The sequence below is a fragment of the Mugil cephalus genome, chromosome 7 (genome assembly GCF_022458985.1).
Source record: "Mugil cephalus isolate CIBA_MC_2020 chromosome 7, CIBA_Mcephalus_1.1, whole genome shotgun sequence".
Lineage (NCBI taxonomy): Eukaryota > Metazoa > Chordata > Actinopteri > Mugiliformes > Mugilidae > Mugil > Mugil cephalus.
The window spans coordinates 5389677-5415875 of NC_061776.1; the positions used below are offsets into that span (position 1 = coordinate 5389677).

Below are 26199 nucleotides of genomic sequence, written 5' to 3' on the forward strand. Positions count from 1 at the left end.
GTAGTGACCCCAGCACAGGACCCTGTGAAACACCAACTACTTCAATCAAAGTGTTGGGAAAACATTAGCGTTCAAAACCAGACATCACGTCAAGATTCTTGTAAATTACCATAGAAATAAACATTATTTTAGGTTTTAGTCAATGTGTAATGTGAAAAGTAGCGACCCTAGCACACAGCCATGTGGAACACCAACTACACACCAAAAAAATTGCCTTATAATCATTAGTTCAAAACCAGACATCACAATAAAATTCTTGCAAATTATTATTGAATTATTATTGATTAAAATAAACATTATTTCAGGTTTCAGTTAAGGTTAGGGAGGCACATATAAGAACATGCATAAGAAAACACAAAATCAATTTCTTTGAGGAATATTATCACGCTTTACAGTAGTGACCCTAGCACAGGACCCTGCGGAACACCAACTACTTCAATCAAAGTGTAAATTACCATAGAAATAAAAAAATATTTAGCTTCTGGTTGAGGTTAAAATTGTTTTGCAGATTGTGATAGGGAGATAAGAGAGAGACAGTAGAGTGGTAATGAGATGAGAGGAGGTAGTGGTGTAGAGGGAGGAGGAGGAGGAGGAGGAGGAAGAGGAAGGGGGTTTGCTGCTGGTAAAGATAAACAGCCGAGGAGCCTCTGAGCCACATGAACATGGCGGCTCCAGCCCTGGACACCGCTGTCGCTCCGTCCCGCTGACCGTCTCCTCACCCGACAACACCTCAGACTCTCCCCCCTCCAACTCCCAGGTAAGTTTCTCCTCCTGAAACCCCCCCTCTCTTCCCCAAACACCACCACCACCACCACCAACCACGCCGTCGGTCCCCCCCCCAAAAAATAAACCCGATATTCGCGCACAGAGTGTTTATATTACCAGTTTATATCACACTTTTTAAAGCGAATGTATTGATCCGTTCGTGCATTAATACTATGCGCGTGTGTGCGTGTGGTAATAAAAACAAACCACGGGGTTAATTAGTCCGAGAAATAACACTGGAATCAGCCGCAGGTTGTTTGTCGTCGCCAAGTGGTTATTTTTAGCTAATTTGATGATATTTTATTGCTTCGTGTGACTGACAGCCACCACCGCCGAACCGGTTAACGTTTTTTACACGGAGCTGTTGGTTAGAAAATGAAAATGAAATGAAAAATAACGCTGTTGCCAAATAAATCCGCTGTCAGTGCGTCAGGTCCGCGGGGTGGAAGAAGTAAGAGCTGCGTCGTGCTACCGGTGTTATTTAACATGTTCACGTTTTAAATAATTTAAATACATGGCTCTGGTTTGACTTTGGACCGGTTTGTGTGACTGTGCGTCGACATAAACTTGTTTTAAAGTGGATAACGCGTTAAAGTTTTTTTTTCCTGGAGCGGTTTGTGTCGCTCGGACTTCCTCAACCAGCTCCAGCGTCAAGTGAAAACTGGTGAGAGCCGCGCATTCCCGGTGGGTGCTGTCAAATTAAAACAGCCACAACATTATGACCACCCAGGGGAGAAGTGAATAACAGTGACCATGTTGTGACCTGGCGTTCATTCTTACTTGGACAGACGTCTGTTATGCGTCTGATCCTCCTAAGACCAAGTCCTGTAATTAACCACCACCACCACCACACACACACAACTATGCCATGACTCCTCTGAAAGGCTCCTGTGGCTCCTGAACACAACAATCGTTGTAATATTTCCTCGGCGTAACATCTCTATAGGATCTCCAGCAGCATTATGACCACCAGGGGCATCACTAGGTTTTATTATTATTATTATTATTTTCCATACTTCACGGTGAATGGGCGCAGATCCTGATGTGCATCCATGCCTAAAGTGAAAGTAAAGAAGGAAGCCACAAAGATAACTCTAACTCTATAAACATGCAACAAACACCAAGGCAACTTCCTTGAATGTACAAACATACTTGGCAATAAAATCTATCCTGATTCAGATTTTTGGGAGCATTTGGTTCATTAATGACATAGGACTTTGTGCTGATTTAAACATTTAAACTATTTAAACAGATATTCTGACCACTTTATTCTGAATTTTTCTGCACTTTTTTGTAAATAAATAAAAAATAAATAAATAAAACAATCATATTATTATAAGGAGGCTTCAGCCCCCCTAAAAAAGGCCTAACGACGCTGGTGATGACCACTGACAGGAGGAGTAAATAACACGGTCTATCTTGCGACAATTCAGTGTTTTACAGAGAAACTTTTGAACGTGTGGATGTTGCTTAGACATTAAATAACTAACAGTCTGTGTCCAGACATCACAGGATGACTTATAGAGACACCAGGGAGACCTGCACAATATTTGGAAGGTGGTCATAATGTTATGCCTGATTGTATGTTTGACACAAACTTGTCTTACTGAAGGTAAACAGATGCAAAATAAACCCTGTGTTCTGTACGGTGTATATTATTATTATTATTATTTTTGGAGCTGGGCACCAACAGACTGAGCCTTTGGAAGTTGGTCATAATGTTATGTCGGATCAATGTGCTTGCATCTACAGAGAAATTATTCTGATTTGTGTTTAGTTGCTTTTGTTCAGTAACTTTTATATCATTTCATCTGCTGACAGATATTTACATTTGTTAAACTGGAAATCTTGTGCAGGAACCTTCTGCATCGGGAGCTGCTGGTTTTTACTTTGCCCCATGTGGACTAGGACCAGTTTATTAAGTTTTTAGGTCCTGGCTTTCCTCTGAGTACTGCAGCTTCCTCCCTCAGTCCAAAGACATGCATGTTAACAGGTGTGAATATAAGCGAAAATGGGTTTTCTGTCTCCGACGCCACCGCTCATGTAATGCTGACTGGAATAGACTCCATTTCAACCCCATTTCAACCCCATTTCAACCCTCTACAGAACAAGTGGTTATAGATGATGGAAGGAAAGATGCATGGACATTCATCTCTTATAGTGATATAGTCATATCTTATAGTTTATACTTCTAGTTGATGCAGACCCCTACGTAGACCTGAGGAAAGGTTAACTGAGGAGGTTCGGAGATACAAACATTTGTACGACTCGTCTTAGGCAAAATTTCGGCGAACGTCTCAGTCGCCATTAGCCACATTTACATGGAGACATTTTTCTCATTCCATTTGGACGTTTCAGGTCGACTGTTTACATGTGAGATGATCTGATCTATTGGAACGACTGTTTTACTGACATGTGACATGCACAGATTGAAGACTAATGACTAATCACCACAGTAGTTGTTATTGTTTTTACACTTTTATTATTACAGCAACGCCTTGATTGGGAAAGTTTGTGGGCTCATATCCACTTTTGCTATTGTGTTGTTTAGCCACATAGTAGCCGGTCTTCAAGGTTTTTCAGCGGTTCTGAATTTGCTCCACACTTCAGTTTATCCTGGCTTCATTAAATTTTTGATGGACCTCTTTAAATAGTTCGACATTTCTATGTTTTCTTCCGTCTAAGCGTGAGATAACTTCTAGTTCTATTATTATTATTGAAAAGAAGAAGTTGAGGAAACATCACTGAGCATTTACGTCAAGACAGAGCATGCTCATTCGGATTCACCGTTTACACGACTTTCAATCAGTTTGGGAAAAAGAAAATTCTACACCTGTGAAACTGAATGAAATTTCATTCATTTTGGGCCTGTTTATTCTGACTGAGGTATGTATGTGGAACATTTTTATTCGGTTTGGGCTTCTAAACCCAGCTGCTGTTAAAAGTGAAGCAGGAAGTAGCGTTTAAAAAAAAGACAGCGCTGATTAGCATTTGGGAGGTGCTGTTACAGAGCGAGCCACACTGACGAGCGCACAAATATAAATCAGTGCGTTTACATGCACGTGAAAAAAAACAAAACAAGATTAGTGCCTTAGTCTGACTTTAACTGGACAACTGAAGCGCATGTAAACATGTTACTCCGACTAAAATCAAAGTTATCCTCATCCCATTAAGACGCCCGGATAATGTCATTTGGAAATCAATTTTCTCCAGCATGTATACACCTTAATTGGACTTTAACTGGCTCCACGGCCGCTACGCTGGCGTATGACTCCAGATTGCAGAAGGTCGCAGAAGAAGAAGGTAAACAGAGCCAGTAGGAGAACCACCGCAGGGATAGCGCCATCTTATCTGCACCATAAGTAGTGCAAAGTCGTACTATTTGAAATGCTGGTCTGCCTCATGAATGACCCCAGTTCTTTATTGTATGACATAACAGGTCAACCCGGAAAGTGGGCTGTGTTAACCCATTGAAAAGACACTTATCGCCACCTAGTGTGGAGGAGGACGAGGACATGTTACCGTTAGGTATTTGAGTTGCATGTAAACAGGGACGTGGACCTCGTTCAGGAAGTCGAATTTTGAGCATAGCTCAAACGTGCAAAGGTGAACGGCGTCTACGTTCCCGCAAACTCTGCTTTCGTGTGCAGGACGAGCTCCCCAGTATACAAACCAACAGTTAAATTATTTGTACCATAAAGTGTCACAATGTCCCCCCCTTTTTTTTCTTACTTGTACGATTTTTTGTATCAGGGCCTTTAACCACTTTGTGTAAGCATGCGTGCTATCAGCAAAGAGCTGCAGGGTTGGGACTCGACACACTGTTCAAGTTTATACAGACCAGAGTAACAGTGTGTATAGGCCTTTGTCAGCGCAGCTGCAAGAATTCGTCCCTATTTGCCGTTGTGCTGGTTTGTCTGTGTTTGCTATACTGGTATGTTACTATGGGAAACCTGTCCGTTTGCTTACGTGACCGGTGCCATCTAACTCCTCTGGATATGTTATCTTTGAGGGCTGGACTCCTGACTTCTTTTTTTTTTTTTTTTTTTTTTTGGCTCTTTTAAGCCTATTTGCTCTGCACCCTGCACCCCAAAGTGAACTTTGAAAAGATTGCAACACCTCCACCGGGTTTCCAAGCTCCGTGTTTAGCCTAGCTCGCTTTATCTGAGAGCTTTTTTTTTTTTCTTTTCAGGGTTTGACGGCGAGTTTCTGCAGCTAGACAGCGAAACCTGGAATCTGTTGTAAATTGTGCCGCTTCATCCTTAAAAGTAGCGTTAATTCGGCCAAACACCAGTAAGTTTCAGTTCTGCTTTGCTTTCTCAATGCCAATACTACCTTATCGTGGTGCAGAAGGAGTGCAGGAATGTACTTAAGACAAAGATCTTACCCTGAGGTTGGCAGCTTGCCCAGTGAGGGATCCTTAGTAGGTTGAATGCACTAAACCACGTGAGGGCTCAAACAATGTCCTGACCAATGACAACAGCGGCAGGAGGAGGAGGAGATGGAGGAGGAGGTGGAGGAGGAGGAGGAGGAGGAGGAGGAACGGCACAGACTTGACTGTGCAGTTCTTCGTAGTAGCTTTTCTACTGGGCCTTATCCTCGCGTAAGGCGAGTAAATCCACGCTCAACAAATGCTCATTTTTACCACACTCCTCATCAGACCCTTTCCCGTTCAGAATCAAACACGACCTCTGCTCTTAATCTTTTTTTTTTTGTTAAGGGCAACGCAGCGTTCGTTTCAGTGTGTTTTCTTTCTAGAGTCTCGGTATGCAGTCAAACCGGTGCGCGCTGACCAGGTGAAATTGGCATTGTCAACAATCGAGGCGTGATTCCACGTGAACATCAGGACCGACTGCTCTTTCCAGTGTTTCGCGTGGGTTCGCCCGTATGTTTATTGGCCGTGTGCGCCGCTTTGTGCGCGGCTGTGTCTGTCGACCAGTGTTTGTTTACGTCTGGCTCCTGTCGCTGCCACCGACTTATCAGACGCACGCCGCCGCTGGCTTTCCGTCACGTAGCAGAGACGCTCGTCCTCCGCGTCTGATCCTCCTGAGACCGAGCGCTTTAATTAGCCACCGCACACACACACACACACACACACACACACACACACACACACACACACACACACTCTCTGTGATATTCCTCAGCATGACAGATGTACAGCCACAACATTATGACCACTGACAGGAGAAGGACCCCCTACCTACTAAATGTGTTCTATATTATAAATATACATTATTATTATTATCATTATTATTATCATTCAGTGTTAAGTTATTCAAATAAAACACAGGTTCAAATATTCATTTTTTTTTTTATTTCAAACTCGTTTTTAGTTTGTATATATAAATGTCTAATGAATGAAAGATTTTGCGACCCCCCCTGACGTACCTCCATGGACCCCCTGTTGAAGACCTATGACCTACACCAAACCAGCCCACTCCCCCTCCCCATAGCGATGACACACACCAGCAGGATGCAGTCTGACACACACACACACACAAAAACTCTGTAGGAATAACACCCAAAAAAAAACATGAAGAACAGCACAAGGTGTTGACCTGGTCTCCAAATCCTCTAGATCTCAAACTGATCAAGTATCTGTGGGATGATCCTCATAGGACCCTCCCCTCAAAGGCCCCCCCACTAACAATATCCTGTTACCAGACACCACAGGACGCCGTCAGAAGCTCCATGTCCGTCCTCTGACTGGTTTGGAGGCTGGAGGGAGACCTACACGATGTTAGGAAGGTGGTCATAATGTTACGCCTGATCTGTGAAAGGATGCTCTTTCTGCAGAACGTCACGTTGATGACTCAGGGATCTAACTTTAATTTAAAAAGTGTGACATTACTTGAGACTGAGCGTTTACTATCAAATGAACAAGTAAAAGACTTTTTTTCTTTCAGACTTTTCACAGATTTGTCCGTCCGCCACCAAAGAGCAGCTTTTATTTTATTTTTTTTTTTTACAAACGTCCATTATCCTCGGATGCCTCGCAGCACGCAACAGCCCCCCCCCCCCTTTCCCCAGCTGCAGATGTGAGACGCTCAATGAAAACACACATCGGCCCCAAACTGTCTCTGATCGCATCTGACGAGAGAAAAAGAACTTTGGTTTGGTCAAATTTCACGGGCATTTCCCAAATTTAATAACTGATAAATCAGCGTAAGTCATCATTACTTTGACAGTTTCAGTGCATAAGCGGGAAAAACCGAGCAGTAAAAATTGGATTTAGTTTTGGCTACTTCGCTGTCACTCTCAGCAACAATAAAACCCAAGAAGGCGTTTCACAAACACCGCAATTAGCGCTGGCAACGGGCTCCGTTTGTTCTGCGAAAGCTCGTTAGGCTATTAGCTCGTATTATCCGAGCGGAGCCCGGCGGAGCCTCCCTCCTGCTCTGCTGTCGTCGTAGCGCTGGAGAATTACAGCCGCCGTCAGCTCCAGCTAAACTAAATTAGCGCTTGTTATGCAACCTGCCACACTTGGCTCCCAGGTGCTCCAGCCCTGCACAGCTTCCATTATGGGCTGCGCATAGGAAGCCCCCCCCCCCCCGCTGCACACAGGACCGAGTGTTTGGTTCCTTATCAAAGCAAGTTCACGGTTGAGTTTGATGTGCAGCTGGAGATTAAGCTGCTCTTTTTTTTTTTTAGATATTTAGTCAATAATGTGCAAACTACGAGCAGAGGCAGCCTGAATTCAAAGAAGCATAAATTCCTTCTTCAGGTTCTGATACTAATACGTAAAGACCGTCAGGATCAACCTTTGCTACAATACGTCAGAGGTCATTGGAATTACATTTTCCTCTAAGCCTGTCAGGAGGATGAAATAAGAACCTCAGCTGGATGAAACTAGATAAATCTTATTTAAGTAAATCGTACGCAGCTTCATATGCATCCATTTCTCAGCACCGTAGGTATTTTTTCTTCAGTCACGTTACAAATCCACGCTCTCATAGGTTAATACTGGGTGTCACATTTCTAGAGACAGCGAATCTTGAAATTACAAAGGCTCAGTCTGTTGCTCCAACACTAATATAAACCTTACTACAGAACATAGGGTTTATTTTGCATCGGTTTATTGAAAAGATAAGATCGTGTCAAACATACAATCAGGCGTAACCTTCCTAATATCGTGCAGGTCTCCATTGTGTCTCCAAACCAGTTGTGACTCATCAGAGAATGAACATGCGTCTTTCTGAGGGCGTCCTGGGGTGTCTCTTTACGGCGTAGGTCTTCAACAAGGGGGTCCGCGACACCTAGTGGTCTGCGGAGGTACTGCACCAAAAATCTTTGGTTGATTAGACGTTTTTTATATATTTTTGTTTTTAACTTCTTCCCTCAAATTTAAATTTCTATAAACATGAATCCAACATATCTTAGTAAAGGGACAAGGGTCTGGTCTGGTCTAGTTTCTGAGCTAGTTGGGTCGAAGCAACAACCACACAAATAAATGCCATTTCCAAAAGTTTCCCAGAAGAACATTACGCCGCCGCAAGACGGTTTAAATGTCATTTACGCGCCCTGTCTGTCAGTGGTTTTAATGTTGTGGCTGATCGGCGTATGTCCGGTTACGTGTCTCGCGGTTCTTGGCCAGGATTACGCGACTGTGGTCAACTGCTGTTATGTGGTCGTGCTGTAAACCAGCCCCGGGCTCAGGGTAGTCGTGGATGTCTGCGTTACCATAGAGCTGCTTAGTAACAGAAATTAATCACAGGCAGGAAGTAGGTCGTCTCTCTTTGTGGCTCTCATTGACTTTCTGCGGCTCCCTCTCACTCTGTCTTACAGTGTGTGTGTGTTTGTGTGTGTGTGTGTGTGTGTGTGTGTGTGTGTGTGCGTGTGTGTGATGGCTCCACCACTGTGCTGTGGTCTAGTATGCAAATAAATAACTGAAACTCTCCATTGCTAAATTGCAAAATTAGCTGTGCGATTTGTGCATCTCGGTTTTTGTTTCCTCCTTCCTGCATGCGAGTCGCACTTTACCAAGAGACCAGGTATTTCATTCTTCACGCTCAGTCTGTTTATTTACATGTTCTGGTCTCAGATGTGTCTTAAAACCTGCAGTTTTATTGTTTAATGCAGCGCACGGAGCCTTAATTCACTGGAAAACGCTTGAGTTGCGGGAAATGAGTCATTATTATTAGTATTATTAGTATTAGTAGTATTAGTAGTAGTATTAGTATTAGTAGTAGTATTAATATTAGTATTAGTAGTAGTAGTATTATCATATACACCACTACGTATGTTTCAAGTGCTCAGAAACAAAAAGCGTGCAGGAACATTTGTGCTTGTGCAATTTGCAAAGCAGTTTGGCGGAGATCAGCTGTCCATCCCTCCTACACAGACACTGACACACTCTGATGCACACACACACACACACAGTCACACACACACACACACACAGTCACACACACACACACAGTGACAAACGCACACAGCTAACTCAGCTCTGGCAGGTGCACGTTGGGAAGGGTTGTGTGGTTTTAGAGCGACTGTGTCCAACTGACCGAGAAGGCGGCTGTCTCACATATGCACATGCGCACACATGTGTGCACACGCACACACACACACACACACACTCAGTGACAGTGTACAAACTGAGGTGGAGGTGGTGGTGGAGGAGGGAGGGGGGGGCGGTTGCAGATGTTTCAGATTTGGCCGCTGACCAAAAAAAACAAAAAAAACAAAAAAAAAAAAAACCTAACTTCTTCTTTTTAGAGGCTTTTCATTTGTTGATTACAGTAACTTTGTTGCACACTTGCCCACGTCAGCGTCCCGGCTGCAGCGCTAACGCAGGCCTTTGAAGCTTTTTGAACCCGGCCTTAAACTTTTTAAAAAAAAACGTCGCCATAGAACCAGTTATGCCGCAGAGGTTATTGTTTTTGATCCGTGCTGCGCAGTAAACCTGCAAAACCTGCACGAATCTGGTTCAACGTGATAACAGCGTCTGACGACAATAGGCCGAGAATATTAAAATGAAACGGCAATAAGGGAGGTCGTGTGCAGTCACTTTCTTATCAAGAATGTTTAGCATGTGAAGAAGGAAGAAGAGAGTGTGATTCACTGGAGAGGAGGGCGACATGTGACGTGTAACGTTTCCTGAAAGTTTTTTTTTTTTTTTTTACACCAGATTACAAAAGATGAGGTGGGACGACACAGAGCTACTGACACCCGGTTAGCTAGCAGATATTCTCTTTCACCGCCCTGAATGCTTCTGCTCCGGGGCACCGCAACTTGATCCGGTGTTTGGACTCTTCAGTGGCAACACATGAAAATAAAAGAACGTGCTTTTTTTTTATGCCCGGTTAAAGAGGGATCTAAGTGTTTCCCTGAGACAACGTGAACCCAAGCCAGTGGGAACTCGGTGAACCCGGACCGGCACCGCACCGGCCGGGGTCGGGCCTCACGGCGTGAAAGAAGGCCCCCCCCCCCCCCCCCCGCCCCGTCGCTCTCGGAAACATCCTCCCAGCGGCTCGGCGTCTGAGGGGGAAAAAAAAGCTGCAGGTTTTCTTGTTTTTGTGGAAAATTGGGAGATTAAAAAATATTTACCGAGCGCACACACTCACACATCTGATCCTGGGTGTGGCCCCCAAGGTTGCGCTCGAGTGAAACGCATCACCTCGCCACACCGCAGGAGTCACGCCGTCATCGAGTGCGCCTCAGCCCTGAAATCACAATATTATTCACCGGGTTTAGCGTTTGAATGTGATCAGAAATTCCTGTGCAGGTATTCATTGTGCATTAACAGGAAAGTTGCCTCACTAGTTGAGGTGGTTGTGCTCAGTCAGTTGAAACCACTTGTGTGTATTTAGGAGAAAATATTGCAGCTCGGTTTTAGTGAGCTTGGATTTTTTTGGGCACATGAATTTGAAAAGCTCGACGTATTTAGCGCAAAAACGAATCCCTCTCTCGACGGATTTCTCTTTATCCGTGTGTTTTCTGTCTTGCAGTGACGATGTCGCAAAGTGACTTTTTGTGGATGTTTACCCACGATGCTTTGCATATGAGGTGAGTGACTATTTTAAAATAACGTTTTCTTAATGTTTACGCTTTTAATTTTACCTTTCTGTGTCGGGCTCAAAAATTGTGACGGTATCACGGAATATTATGGTATTTTTTTCTTTTTTTCGTGCATAATCACGTGTTCACAACATTTTCTTCTGGTTGAGAGAGGAATTAATGCAGCAGGTTGACTGAGGATGGACTATTTTACTGTGATGATGAGTAAATATTGTAGAATAATCCCACACTAGTAGTAAAACAAGTCTGCGTGGCCCCATGTTAGCACTGACTGATGATGTAGAAATCTGGGGACATTTGTTACTCGGAGATAAAAATAAACAATTAAATGTTATCAAGATGAAATGAAGAAACAGTTTAATTTATTTTGACATAATTATTCATATTTACACATATTTAAACTGCTGTCAACGTCAATAGCAGCGCGACCTGCTACCATAATAATTGTGATATGCGCGCACCATTTTTTTCCTCGTTCATAAAAAGATAAAATTGGGGACTTTTTCGTCGACATCTTTATCCGGGGGACAGATCATCCAAAATGGGGACTGTCCCCTGAATTTGAGGACGTCTGGTCACCCTAAAAAAACAAAACAACAAACAACCGACATGGCGCCTTTTTTTGGCGCAAGTCTTCTCGTTCTGCCGCTTCATTTCTCTGACCTTTCCATCTTCACCACACCTCACGGTGACACAGTCGCTCCATGTGTGTTTAGAAGCTCTACTTTGAAAATGGTCCGGTTTGAACAGAACAGTGTCTCTCGGACACTGTTCGAATGCTGTGTAATCAAATGCACCGGTATGAGGGTATATTAAAAATTCACATCATAACAGAAAAAATACCTTTTTTTTTTTTGGTATAAAACCACCCAGCTCTAGTCTAAGGTAAGTGATCATCCCTCAAGACTTTTGAGATGAGAATCTGTTCTTTGTTTTTGAAGTAAAATATAAGTTGCGCCATAGCACGGCCGACCTCCTCCTGCAGCTCGTGACTGTGACGTGTGTTGCTTGATATTAGAGTTCCACCTTTTGAAAAAAGTAGTATCAGTAAAAGGAAGGGGGGGGGGGGGGGTAAGGTCATGAGAACGTGAGAACCAAAAAAGACACGGCTGCCGGAGCGAAGGGTGAGAAACCACGGGCCGAGTATTGAAACTGGTTCCCTGAGACTGCCACCAGCTGATGAGGCAAATAAGGGACATCCTGACATGGAGGCGAATACGGGGAGAGATGTATGCGCTTGAGTGGGAGAGGCGGTTAGCGTCGCAAATTGCGTGCGAACTTCACTCAGTCCTGTTTGTGTGAATACACGGTAGCTGTATGTGTGTTTGTGTGTGTGTGTCTGAAGTGTAGCAGCTTCCACCAGCACTTTAGCCATTTGTGAAATTACCCCTCTCTCCCGTCATATCTGTCTACTTTTCTCTCACCCATTTACCTTGTGGTTTCTCCCACAGCTCCGAGTGTGGAGTTTATTACGTGAGTGCAAAAGTTTTCCAGAATCAATGTTTTTCCTGTGAAAGGGCATCTTAAATTCTTAAAGAGAAGCAGGGAATATTTAGACATCCGTTTGCTTGGTGGCTTTGCGGTTTATATCTATTTATGTGACCGCACTTCCTGCTTTTGCTCATATTCTGCTAATAATCATAATATCCTGGTCAGAATAAAAATACCTCATGTAAGCGCGTCAGTCAGAACAGAGCTTGGTGAAACCCTTTTAATATTTCTTTTAATAGGAAAATATTATCTCTTAATAACCGTGTAAACACTTTATCGTATGGTTTATTTTATTTATTCATTTTTTTTCAAAGCCTATTGCAATCAGGTAGAGGGCTGCAGCCTGAACTAGAGACAGTTAGAGAAATAAATGTTACTTTTTATAAAAAGGGGCAAAAAATGGCAATAGGTTGAATGAAGATCATGAACTATTTACATATTTGAAAGGCCAGTGGGGTGTGAAAGGATGTAACGGGGTCATTAAAAGCGTAAAAAGGTTGTTGAGTACCGGTATGTGTGGTACCAGGCCGGCTCGGGGAGTATCCGGCGCTTGTAGATGACGTCAACGACATGTTCGGCTCCACTCGGGCCGTATATCTATCGATAACTCGGCTCGTGTTTTTGTTAAAACTTTATTAGCATATTTAAATATAAACAAACAAACCTTACATCGGCTCGTCGTCAGACAAAACGAGTTTTATTTATTTTTCACAATATGTTTGGAAGAGATAGCTCGATAGTTTTTTTTTTATTTACAATTTCAAAATGTTCACAAAAGACAAAAAAAAAATACAATGAGTCCATTATTCCTAAAAACAAAAAAAGTAATAAAATGACAAAATTATTTGAGTTCAGTCCATTATTTCATGTAGTTTTATACTTAAAAATATGAAATAATAATACAGCGTTTATCAATTTATCCAGAGAATTAAGCTGCTTTGCTTCAATCATAGATATATAGCTTCGTGCTTCGACAACAACCGCTAACTGCTAAAACTGCTAACGTCTCTTCCGCTTCTTCTTCGTGTTGTCCAACCAATTATAAAATGCGACGTCACCATCCCCAGCGATTGCGTCATCTGGAAGCGCCGGATTCTCCCCGAGTCGATCTGGTACCTAACGAAGAAGGTGTTCAATGTGTTTTACAAAGACAGAATGGGTGATCTTCTAATTAAGGAATTCAGTGTTATCAATAAAATTAGGTTAAAAAAAAAAAACTTTTTATCTGTTATATTTCTGTCAGATTTGATTGATGCTATATTGAGACAATATCTACTGAATTAAAATAAATAATAATAAATATTAAAGAATATCAGGGACTGTTTATTGAATGGATTAGCCCATTAGCTGTTGCCTTGGTGACGACTAATCTTCCACAAAGGATGTAAAATATAACACAAATGATAACATTTAAGCATATAAACAGTCAGACATTCATACATTTCTCGCATAACTACGCTTCTAATTACAGTAATAATCGCAACACAATTATAATGATACACACACACTGTATATATATCATACAAATATACTATAATAGCACCAGTAATACCAAATATTGGTCCGCCTATCATAATATTACTTCTACTAATTTCATTTTTAATAATGAGGTGAGAATGAGGTCAGTCTGATTTTTTTAAAGGCTATTTGCTTTGTGAGGACGACATCATTGAACAGTAGATAACAGAGCGTTTGTAGGTCTTGGAGTTGGAGGTATCAGGTAACCAGAGCTGGTATTTCTGGTGTAATGGTTGTGGGATGAGAATGATTTACAAAAAAAAAGAAAAAAAAAGAAAAGAGTTATTGGAGTTTTTGGAACCAACAAGTAGCGACCACACAGTTCATGAGCTACGTTATTATATTACCAAGTCAGTGAACTCCACTTTGTCTTGTTTCATTGGTCCTAACAGTTCATTATTCCTCCCAATGAACCATATTTGACCTCTGGCATGTCATGCAAATAATTTTATTTCCATGTCAGAATTTTAATTTGTGTTGAAGCGAGTAGTAAAAAGGCTTATTCATCATCAGCCTGCAGAGGTGTGTGTTTGTACAATCTGGTGAAAGAAAAATACTTAAGAACTAATGATCAGTGCCTAGAAAGGCTGCAGAAGAAGAAGGAAGAGGGAGGAACTGTTTCTTCTTCTTCTTCTTTTTTTTTTTTTTCTGGACGTCTGACTAATAGGAGGGAGGAGTGAGTGAGTGTGTGTGTGTGTGTCGTGGGAGGAGACAGGGGAGGAGTGTGTGAGAGTGTGTGTGTGTGTGTGTGTGGCTACGTGATGGGGGGAGGGGAAAGAGGGAGGGGAAAGAGGGAGGGAGAGGATTTGTGGCATGTAGTTTGTCAGCTGTCATTAGACACAGATGACAAACACGCAGGAGTAATCTCGCGGAGGAGAGAAGGGGAAACGCGAAGCGACCGACTATATGTAACACCAGCGCGGTTTGTGTATATGTATGAGTGTGTGTGCGTGTGTGTGCATGCGCCGCTGACTTGGTTGTTGTGTGTTGGTGTGAACCAGCGTTTCCTCTCGGCCGGCATGGGATGTTTTGCCGGCTCTGGACTGGTTATGGACTGGTTTCACTGAAGCGGAGGTAAGTGGCCGATCTCCTCTGCTACATTCACTTTAAAGACCGACACTCGCAACTAATAACTGACGCTTTTAGTGAGTTCAGAGGCGTAAAATACATCCATGTTTCTAAAAAAAAAACACGTAAACAAACCTTTTTAATGTCCGGCGAAGCTGTAACTCCAACTTGAACTGCAGTTTTGTTTTATTCTGACTGTAATTTGTACTAAATATATATATTTTGAATATGTTTTGTTCCTCTATTACAGCTACAAACATTACAATTATTCTAATAGAGGCTATTTTAAGTTCTGACTAATGCTAAAACAGCGGTGATGCTCAAGAGTAGGTGCAACCGTCTTAGTCAGACTTGGACTTTGAGTTGTCATGAACTGTTATTGTGGTTTTGACACTGTATGTATGTGTGTGTGTGTGTGTTTGGTGTGTGTGTGTGTGTGTGCGTGTGTGTTGTGAGGGGAGTGGTTATGAATGACTGGTCACACACATACACGGCAGGAGTGCACAGTCAGCAGGCCTGAAGCCGTTTCTGTCACCTGAGGTCTAACCAGAACAACTGTTTACCCAGTTTGCTGCGCTCCAATAACAACTGTTGTTCAAAAGTTCATCCAGAAAGAAGCGGCAGTGGCAGGGTGTGTGTTTGTGTGTGTGTGTGTGTGTGTGTGTGTGTGGAGGAAGGGGGGGGGGCGGAAGGAGAACAGAGTTTCACAATGACAGGTTCGCATTTTTGATAAAACTTATAAAAACTTTTTAATCTCCTCGGCAGGTTAGACGTTAAGAAAAAAAAAAAGCAGGAGAGTTCTGTGACTGTATGGTAATTTTCCCACTGACAATAGCTGCGTCTGTAGATAAGTCAATCAGTGATGAGGGGGTTGGATTTTGACCTCCACCTCCACCGGAGGAACAATGTGCAACTCCTGCAGGGAACTCTTTTCTTTTTTTTTTTTTTTTTTAAAGCATTTTTGCTTTCGCTTTGCGTTCCTTTAAAGCTGCGTGACTCATCTGTAAATTTCTCTCACAGAGACCAGACGAATCCCTTTAGTGCCTCAGTTAAAGTTGTTGAAATTTCAAGAATTAGTAGATTACAGTGTTGTGCAAATTATGTTTAAAAAAAAAAACACACACACACACATTCAGAAAAGAGTTGAAAAAAGAGAAAACTTAAAAGGCACAAAGTTTCAGGACTGAACTTATGTAACGTTGTGATTCTGTGAAAGGAATCGTTTTATGGAACAATCTGAACAAAGAAACCAAAGAATCCAAATCAAAATTTACGCTTAAAAGAAGAATTAAAGCCAGAGTGATGCCCTCCTGAGACCTGAGCTTTAGCTTGGTATGCATTTTTAATTTCTCCAAGTGTTTTGAGATTATTAGGACCTAAGAACTGTAAAAACTAAAAATCACCTTTGAACAGGAAGTCATTTTTTTGGGGAAAAAAGTGTCCTTATATGTGGACGGGGGGGATTATTTCACTGTATATCCTAATAAATCACCAATATGTAACACAATATAAAACTGAACATGGCTTTGCAAATAATGAAATCCCAGTGTCCTCAAACGAGTATTTGCTAGTTAGTGACGTTATAGCTCATTACTATTAATGTAATTTGTTGCGTTAGCGCGTCATATTAAACTAGAAAATAATAAACGTAACCAGTTTCTTTTGTCTCTCTTTTGAGTTTTGTACATTTTTGCTCTTTTGTTACGTGATCAGCTGCAGAATGAATCCACTGAAATGTCCATTATCGTGTTTTTACGTGGAGGATAAAAGTCTAAATGAAGCAGAATAAGAAGCTGCAACGATAAAACTTAACGTCCCCATATGAGGACGCAGGGTCTCAGGAGGTTAAGGAGGTTATGGAGACGTGAAAGTCAGTGTTGACCGATACCTATTTTATTTATTTTTAATTTTATTGTTATCATTATATTGCTGTTGTTTTATAACCTCCTGAGACCCTGTGTCCTCATATGGGGACATTAACCTTATTCTGCTTCATTTAGACCTGTTGTCCTCATGTGGGGACACTTTTGTCTGCTGTGTACTGGTAGCGAAGGGTCAATACACTTGTTTATTTATTCTTATTAACTCTTCTACTTTGACATGACATGAAAATTCAACAAATTCCCAACTACTCGTTGGGAATTCCAATTTTCAATTTCGCTCTGGTGACTTAAATTAAAGTCAAATAATCCGTGTGTCCACATAATGTTTTCAAAAACTACTTCCAGTTCAAAGGTGATGGTTAATTTTTATACTATTAATGGTCCTACTAATACCAAATACCCAAAGAAATTAAGATGATTCCAAAGAAATGCTTGGGTCTCAAGAGGTTAATATGTGAACTGATTCTTGGGGTAAAGGGGCAGATTACGTAAGATTATTCTTCTTTCTGCTCCCTTTCATTCAGATTTGGGTTCATATTGAATTGTTATTTCTAATTAAACAATGAATCAAGAATGTTTTTTAGGTATTTAAGCTGTTATTAAAATTACATGTTTTTATTTAGTACTGCAAAGGTTAAGCTGCAGTGTTGAGCTGGGGAATTAAAAGCGTTAATGTTGGCTTTTATTTTACTTTGAGTCGTATTGGAAATTAAGTGGTCGTGAAACAAATCTGGAGTCCGGGTCCAGATTTGGTGCCTGTCGAGTGTTTTTTTTGTGTGTCGTGCAGTCGCTTCAGTCAGGACACGACGAGAGAACAAAGCTTCGCTCTGATATCTTGTCTGTGTTGGATATTTTGCATCTTGAACGCTCTACTCTGCACTACAGATTAGAATAAACTACATCCTAAGTGGCCTTAGCGCGTGGTTTCTGTGCACACATGTAGACGAACATTGGCTTTGTGCGTGTCTTAATGTGCCTGCGCATCAGTGTGCATGTGTTTGTACTCACAGCTGAGTTAGCATCCGGGCAGCCGTGTTCAATATTATTGATTCTGGCCTATAATCGATCAGCCTCTCACATTACATGAAGCTGCACATGCAGAGTAATGAGCGGCAAACAAGCCATCTGCTTATTTAGAGGCCTCCTTTTGATTGCCACTCCACTCCCGGTCACCTTTTCAGTGAAATGGGTGGATTTCGCGTTGATTCGGTCGACTTCCTGCGTTTTTTTCCGCCCTAGTTCCAAGAGGAATATAAAGCGAGGGGTGTGTGTGGCTGATTTAGGAATGTCACGAAACAAGCTTTGCGTTTTTTAATTGAGGAAGGTCACACCACACTATGTGAGTTTGAGTTATACAAATATCAATTAGTCGCCTCTGTTTGGATGCAGTCGGGGCGGCTGGAATAAAAAAGAGAACTGGTTGGAGCGGGTCAATTTGTTCAGCTTGGGTTTTACGGGGGGGGGACTCACTTCTCAGCACACATGAAGGCGTTTGCTTTCCATTCCGGCACACCGGTGTCAGGAGTCTTTGGAAACTTTGACAATCCAATAAAAAGAGCTCGGGACGTGCCAGGTGGTTTGAGAGGGTGACCAAATGTTAGATATACAAAACCGGTTGTCGATCTGACAAAGGTCTGTGTGTACTGGCGGTCAGGACGCACTTAAACATTTGAGCTGCGCTGTGACGGCGCTGGTTTTGCATGAAATTCGGAAAGAGGTGATACTGTCAGAGCTGCAGGGAAGTACACAACCCCAGGCTGCTGATGTCTTGGGTATTTTATTGTTGAGAAAGTGTCGGAACAAATAAAATGTCCAGAGTATAATTTACTACTTTTGGTTTTACCTTTATGTTTCATCTTAAAAGTGGTTTTCATTGTTTTCGTTACTCATTCTTTTCAGCACAACCTCACATGTGTCATTTTACAATTACTTTTTCATTGTGACAAACTGTTTTAACACATTGGACCTAAAACCACACGAAAAACATAAAATCCGAGTTGGAAAAAGTTGGAAAAATTTTTCTCTGTGAAAACCACAAACATGTTGAACGAACCGTTTTTAGAGTGTAAATTTCAAAAGCTTACAAAAAATTTTAGCAAACAACGAATATAACTATTTCCATTAAAATGCAGGAAATGCATCACTCATTATTGTACAACTATTTACAACCATTTACAAAACTATCACTTGTAACAATAAGTAATAATATCTAAAAGTCTAAATCTCTTTAGCTGCGGTCGCTCCATAGACTCAATATAGCGTCACTCCTACACTTTTCCCTCTTTTCCTTAGCAACCACTGACACACTGTCTCCTGATTGGTTGATGGGATGCATTTTTCCCACCAACAGGAAAGGGGGTCATGTTTTTTTTGTTGTTGTTGTTGTTGTTGTTGTTGTGGTCTTCCATGCACCAGACGTGCACCAACATGGCGGCAATATTCAAGAAGACGTGCGGTGTGAATTATTTATAATAAGTCTAGTTTTACTTATCAACACAATTTAAAAAACTGGTCCATTGGTTGACGTTAGCACTTTTTTTTTACAAAAGTTGAGACAATTGAGTGCTGCTTGCTGTTGTGTTGCCTTAAATTGGTCATGTGATTTGGTTAGTTGTGTGATAGTTTGGAATCTGAGGTCAGAGCAGAGAAATGATCTTGAGGTGAAATGTGTTTGTCGTGTGGTCATAACAGGGTGTACACACACACACACACACACACACACACACACACATGGGAAGTGACAAGTGGTAATGTTGCTACACCAGGCCGTGTAAAGTCAGTTCAGTTGTGGTGACGATGAGTAACAACCTGAATCAATCTCTCCTTGGTTCAGGTTCACCGGTGCAGTTGTTTGACATACGAGACAAACACGACTGTTTTTACCGCAAAGAAACATTGTAAACAACTTTGGTTCCTGACACCAAATTCTCCGTGCGGCGGCTGATGATGATGGGTCTGGAGGGTCGGGTGAAGCCAGATGGAGTTTCATGGGCATTGTTGACGGTAGTGATCCAACCAGAAGAGCTAGTGGAGTCGATACACTAGGAATAATTTTTTATCCCGACATTGCGATTGAGAAATATGGTGTTAACCAAGGAAACGTCCACTAGCGAGCAGCAGCTGTCTGATAGAAAAATGTAATAAAGTACTAGTAAAAGGATTATTTAGGTTTTGTATCATTTCAAGCACTTTATTTTAAATATATGTTTTTATTTAGAGTGACTTAAACTCTCATGCCCTGATAAGGACAAAAGTGTCCTTTTCCATTTTATTTATTTATTTCATATCTCAGTGGTAGTTGTGCTTTTCTGGAAATAGTATTTGGAAAAACTGTGTATTTTTTTGATATTTCAAACTCAGATCCCATAATGCTCCATTTTTACACTGTGTAACCTAAAAGCACAAAAATTTAAATATTTTCAATGATCTTAATGCAAAGTGGATTTTTCTTGGGGGGATTATTCGAGCCTTGGATATTTTTGTAGTGTCACTTCCATTGAAACCCATTAAAACCCATTGAAACCCATTGAAACGTCAAGTCTTTCAAGTAACAGGATGAACGATAAAGTTGAAAAACCCTCAGTTACACACACACACACACATGCAGACACACAAGTCAGTACAGAGGTCACTGTGAACGTATGACTCTTATAACGTCGTCTCTTTGTCATAGTTTTTGAAGAGGACACTTTTTTATCCCTTAACGGCAACAACTTTAAAATCAGGTACGAGGGTTAAATTCTCTTGCAAACATCTAAGTTTGCAATTAGCAACACGCGCGTCTTAAGTCGACAAAATTACAACGAGCCATCAAACGTTTTCACGATCAGGTCGACGAGTTGGAGGATGGCTTTTTGTTGGCGGATGGTGGAGCGCCTGCTACTTAGTAGCCGAACTGGTAACTTGTGTTTGTGTTCTCTGTGTTGTGTTAGCTAAGATAAACATTTCCTCGCAAGTCTAATATGAGTTTGAGTTTTTACCGAGTCTCTTTGGACCCTGAAGGCATCAAAGGAAGCAGCAGTACAGGTTTCCCTCCGCTGCCTCCTCGCAGTGCGTTTCGTTCTGAACCGTCTCTCTGTTAAGTTAATAACTCTGTAGTGGTTTTGTTTCCTCCCCGTTGAATTGATGTTGTCGTCCGGAGACATAAAGAAGGATACAGTCCCGCTTGTCTCCGGCAACAGGCGATGAGCGGTCGTCCATAAAACCTCAGAGCACCAAGCGGCCGAGACGCAAAGACATAAAGAGATCGGACGTATCGACGTGGTGGCGGCGACACATAAAGATGCGGTGACACGCGAACCGCTGAACATATGTTGCAGGCCCGGCCCTTCTTCGTCTTCTTCGTGGAAGAATCCAGTGTTCTTAATCCAGCCACAGCAGGGCATTAAATCTACTTTATGTTGGCGTGCGATGGGAGGGTTTGCTCTGTTTTAGACTGAAGCTTAAACACCAGAGGGAAAGGTGGCGACTCCAAGACGTCGCTGTCTAACACACGGGTCAAATTGCATATATACCGACATGTGAGGGCTGTTTTAAGCTAATATCTTTAAGGTTAGCAAGAGAAAAGCTGATTTCTGTAGCGAAGTGGTGAAGAGGCAGCTGGTTTCTCAGGACTGGTTGTGATATCTATGAAAGATAAAAAACTTCCTACAAAAAAGTCCCCGTCACAAAAGAGTAGCCGGCTCTCGCATAGATTCAGTTAATTCCTGGGTGATAGAAAGCCTGACATTTAAGGTGTTATCACATTAAGCACACAGATGGATGTTTTCCACTCTCTCTGCAAAAAAAACAAAAAAAACAAAAACACATTAGCTTTAATTTTGTGCATGGTCAGGTTTTTTTTTGTTGTTGTTTTTTTTTTTTCGTTCGTCCGCGAGCTAAGGCCCGATGATGACAACTCATTACCTTAATAACAACCCACTTCCATGACAACTATCATTTTGTCGTGCCTCTCATGCATATTGTGATCGTCACGTCTTCCCGGCCCTGAACAGCGCGTCTCGTTATTGCCTTTACTTCGCTTTTTAGTTATTTATTTATTTAATTACTGCTAAAACACGCTGGACGAGCCGTCGTTTCCATTTCTTTTCGCCCCGCCTGACTTCCATCTGGGTGTAATCCGACACTCACCTGCGGCCGGTCCTCCCTGGCTCACTGGGAGGTGGAAAGCACAGGGATTTTCCTCGAAGGCCAAACAGACGGTTTGCAATTAAATAAACGATAACAGGCCTGAACCTGTGTTCTCTCTGCAGGTGAGGAGGATAAAGCGCGATTTAGGTTTGTGACGAAGCACCTTAAAGATGTTTAAAGACATTCTGTAGGTTCTTTATTTCTTCTTCTTCTTCTTTTTTTTATGTAAACCCAAAACAAAGACACTAAGGAGCCGCGGTTTGTACTGGAGACACTTAAGCAGCCAGTGATCAATCCTCAGCTTTAATTCCTTAATGGCTGGTTTGACCCTGTGGCCTCGCGTCTTCTCTGCAGATCAAATTGTTTTTAAATGGCTTCACTTTGCGAAGCTCTTGGCTCCTCTGATTGCATTAGTATCGGGGTGAAAGGGGTAAAGGCTTTTGTCGCAGCCTACATTAGCGTTAATTTACCGCGCGCGCGTGTGTGTGTACGCGGCGTGTGTGTGTGCTTCTCCATATGTTTTTGTTTGCGAGTGCGTGCGCACGTGGAGGCTTCATCTGTTTCTAAGGTTGCCCGAATGATGATGACGTTAACTCCTATCTGCCATAATAGTGACTTTATGCCACAAAACTAAAAGGATGAAAAGTTCTTCAGGTTTGAAAATTTTCTTACTTGGCGCTAATAGACTTCAGGGTTAACCTACGCAAACCTTAGCACCACAACTGAAATGTGCCTCCCTAGAAATGTCTGATTGGTAGTAACGGGTTTCGCTTTAGCATTTCCCCAATTTTTGAATGAATTGTTTTGGATCAATAAGGATGGAACACATGGAGGATGGTTAACTGAGGAGGTTCGGGATACAAACATTTGTACGACTTATTTTTGGTGGAAGTTTAAGTCGCCTCAAAGTGAAGCAGGAGGTTTATTTCTAAAGCACTTTTAAAAACCACCTCGGTCGACCAAAGTGCAAAATGATCATACAACAGTAAATAAAACAGTAATGGAATAAAAATGAGCACAATTTTAAATCTTAAAAAAGAGATCTAACTAAAATGGCCCTAACCTTGGTAGGTATAGGCTGTTGGTGCGTTACGTTTACCTCGGTGCTCAGGAGTCGGCACTGATAAGACGTCACACTTTAGTTATCGGCGTTCCAGTTACAGAAGCAGAAAACTAGATAGATACGAACTCGCCTTGTCCGAATATAACTTGGTGGAAACTTGGTGTGTTTAATATTTACATTGCAGAGTGAAATTGAAGTTAATATATCTATATATATATATATATATATATATATATATGTATATAGATATTAACTGATATTATTGCTATAATGTTAAGCTAAATTTAGTCTTTTTAAGTTCCACAAATTGTAACTGGAACAGATAACTTGAACCAACTCATGAGTTTTTTACTAGAATTATTTGCAGTGATGAAATCTACAAGACCACATGAGGCAGAACTTTATAAAAATATTCAAAAGTTTTAATTGTTTAATGTAAATGTAGAAAAAAATACACTTATTAATTCCAGTTTGCCACGTTGGTGTTTAGCTCTGTTTTGGTTTTACCAGGCTATTGTTTTTAGCCGTTGCTTGTAGTTCCCATATAACACATGAAAAACTACAAAATGAAATGTAAAATTACACTGTAGCAGCATTTAAACATATGTATGTGGTAAAATAGTGTCTGTACGACTGATTTAATGCAACAAAAACTAATCAGGCGTGATAATGAACAGAATATTACAGGGGCTTCTACACACGGGGCGGCCATCTTGGAAACTCAACTCGGGGGTAGTGAGGATTCTACGACTTTTTTTCGAACTCTGAATTCGGGGGACGTTCCAGTTTAAAAATTCCAACTTGGAACGTACCATCTCCTCCCCGCGAGTAGAGAACCTGGACCAGGCGCTGCCGGGAGCAGCCGGTTTGATGACCTTTGGTGTCCTGGTAGTCCTGTAGAAAGAAGTAGAAAGTAGAAACAAAAAATGAACCCGACTCCATGATGACCTGGGCAGTTTCAGTGCATATTGAAGAGTGATCTAAGCCTAGTTTGGCCTTGAGGCCCAACTTTAACGTAAAAATAAATGCATAAATCGGACGATTGACAAGTTGAACCGGTGTGCTACTTGTAGTAGAATTATAAAAGTCTTGAATAATTGTGAAAACACTGACTAACTAAAATATTCCCAAGGTAGCGTTGAGCAAACCGTCAGTGGAGATGGTGGACATTCATTCATACTCTTATCATAGAAAGTACTTTGAGCTAAACTTAGCTAATCAGCGACGATACATCAATAGATACTGATGGATTATTGGCGAGAAATTGCACTGCTTTACCTTCAAGATAATCAATACTTATGGTCACACCTACGGCCAATTTAGAATCACCAGTTAACCTAGCATGCTTTTATTGTGAAATACGCCTCTTACCTGTTGATGGCTGCAAATCTTTGTCTCATTGTCAAACGCTGACAAGTAACAAGTCCATCCCTATTTTTAGATTCACTCTTTTCCAGCTCACTCAAACACACTTCCTTCACTCCTTTAAGAGTGAATATTTTTGCTGACTGACTCCCAGGTTTAACGGTGTCGGGGCTCAGGGGAGGAGCAACCATCTGGAGGGGATGGATATCTGAGAGGAGATGTTTCCCTCTAACCTTGTGAAGCAGTAATCGTCATTTAGCAGCAGTGGTGATAACAAATGTTTTTATTTGTAATATTGCAACATATGAACAGAAACCCAGTCTTGGCGTTAGCTGATGTTTAGCATGTTATGTCCTGTCCATAGTTTAGTGTTCGGTTCATAGTTGAGGAGAAGTCGCCGTCTGAGAACGTCTGACGTGTTCTATTTCTACTCAGAAGTCGCAAGTTCCAAGTTTTGAGTTGGAAATTTCCAACTGAAACGTCCCCGAATTCAGATTTTCTATTCAGAAAGTCGTATCATCCTCTCTACCCCTGAGCTGAGTTTCCAAGATGGCCGCCCCGTATGTAAACAGTAATTAGAAGCTCCTGTAATATTCTGTTTTTTATCACTTCAGATTAGTTTTTGTTGCATTAAATCAGTCGTACAGACAATATTTTTCCACATACATATGTTGAAATGCTGTTACAGTGTAAGTTTTTTTATGTGTTATATGGGAACTACAAGCCCATGTCACGCTAACAACGGCTAAAAACAATAGCCTGGTAAAACCAAAACAGAGCCAAACACCATCGTGGCAAACTACTTTTGAATATTTTGTATAAATTTCTGCCTCGTGTCGTCTTGTAGATTTCATCTCTGTAAATAATTCTGTTTCTAAAAACTCATGATTTGGTTCAAGTTATCTGTTCCAGTTACAGTTTGTGGAACTTAAATAGATTAAATTTAGTTTAACATTATAGCAATAGACTAATATTAGTTATATTTGGACCAGGCCAGAGCTTTCATGGAGGCGGCCATCTTGTTTTCCGATAACTCAGGTGTGACGTCGTTCCCGGTGCCGACTTCCGACCTCCGAGGTAAAACAAAGCGTCTCAACCACATCAAGTGCTTCGTCAAATCTTTGTTGCAGTGCAACAGCGGGATGTAAAGACGTTTCCCTAAACTCCTGGTGGCGCTAGAGCAAAAGATGACTTGAAACATGCAGTTTATTTTAGATTTATTATTGTAAGTATTTAAAAAAAATTGAAGGACAGCACCAAATTTCACGCCAGTGAATAGTGAAGCTGTGGAGATGTTGAGCCTGAACCGAGCCGCTGGATATTCTTATCCCTCTAGTCTCACTGCTAGCGTGGATAAAGACTGGCTGCTGGCTAGATGTGTTGATAGCTGGCTGACTGGTGATGATAACAGCTGATTAACAAGGGCTCTCCTTGTGTTCTGGGATCTATCACCACCACTGAGCCAAACCACTTGGCAGAAACTATTTGTTGTACTTGTCTAGATTTTTTTTATTTATTTATTTATTTTAGTATGACATTAGCCCTTTTTCCCTTCTCCTCTCCTCTTATCAGGTAATTAGACCGTATTTCCCTTCTTCCTCAGGCCCGATTATTCAGAATAACAAATGCCCCTCCTCTCCATTTTTCTTTTCTCCCGTCCCCCCCTCTCCACTTGTATCGTTTTACATTTGCACTCGTCCAGCTCGGTGAGAAAATGTTTTCCCTCTCCCTTCTCCTATCCTCTCTCCGTTTCTCACCTCCTTTATTTACTCCCTCCCCTGTTGTTTTCTCTCCCTCCCCCCCTCTCTCTCTCTCTCTCTTCCCCTCTTATCCCTCCTTCCTGCCTTCATCTGCACAGTATCAGCCCCACTGACCGGCTGTTATGCAACAGTCAGG

General features: G+C 41.7%; 1 protein-coding gene across 4 annotated transcripts in view; it reads left to right on the plus strand.

Moving 5' to 3' along the window:
• Window positions 1-600: 600 nt before the first annotated feature.
• LOC125010700 (nuclear receptor coactivator 2-like) overlaps window positions 601-26199 on the plus strand; it is a 59672-nt gene continuing 34073 nt past the window's right edge. For 2 of the 4 annotated variants that reach the window (XM_047589455.1, XM_047589458.1), the window contains exon 1: window positions 14635-14868. The gene's annotated coding sequence lies outside the window, so the exon portion shown is untranslated. Of the gene's footprint in view, window positions 758-4957; window positions 5059-10715; window positions 10774-14634; window positions 14869-26199 lie in introns of those variants that run through there. The other 2 variants (XM_047589457.1, XM_047589456.1) reach the window with 2 other exon arrangements.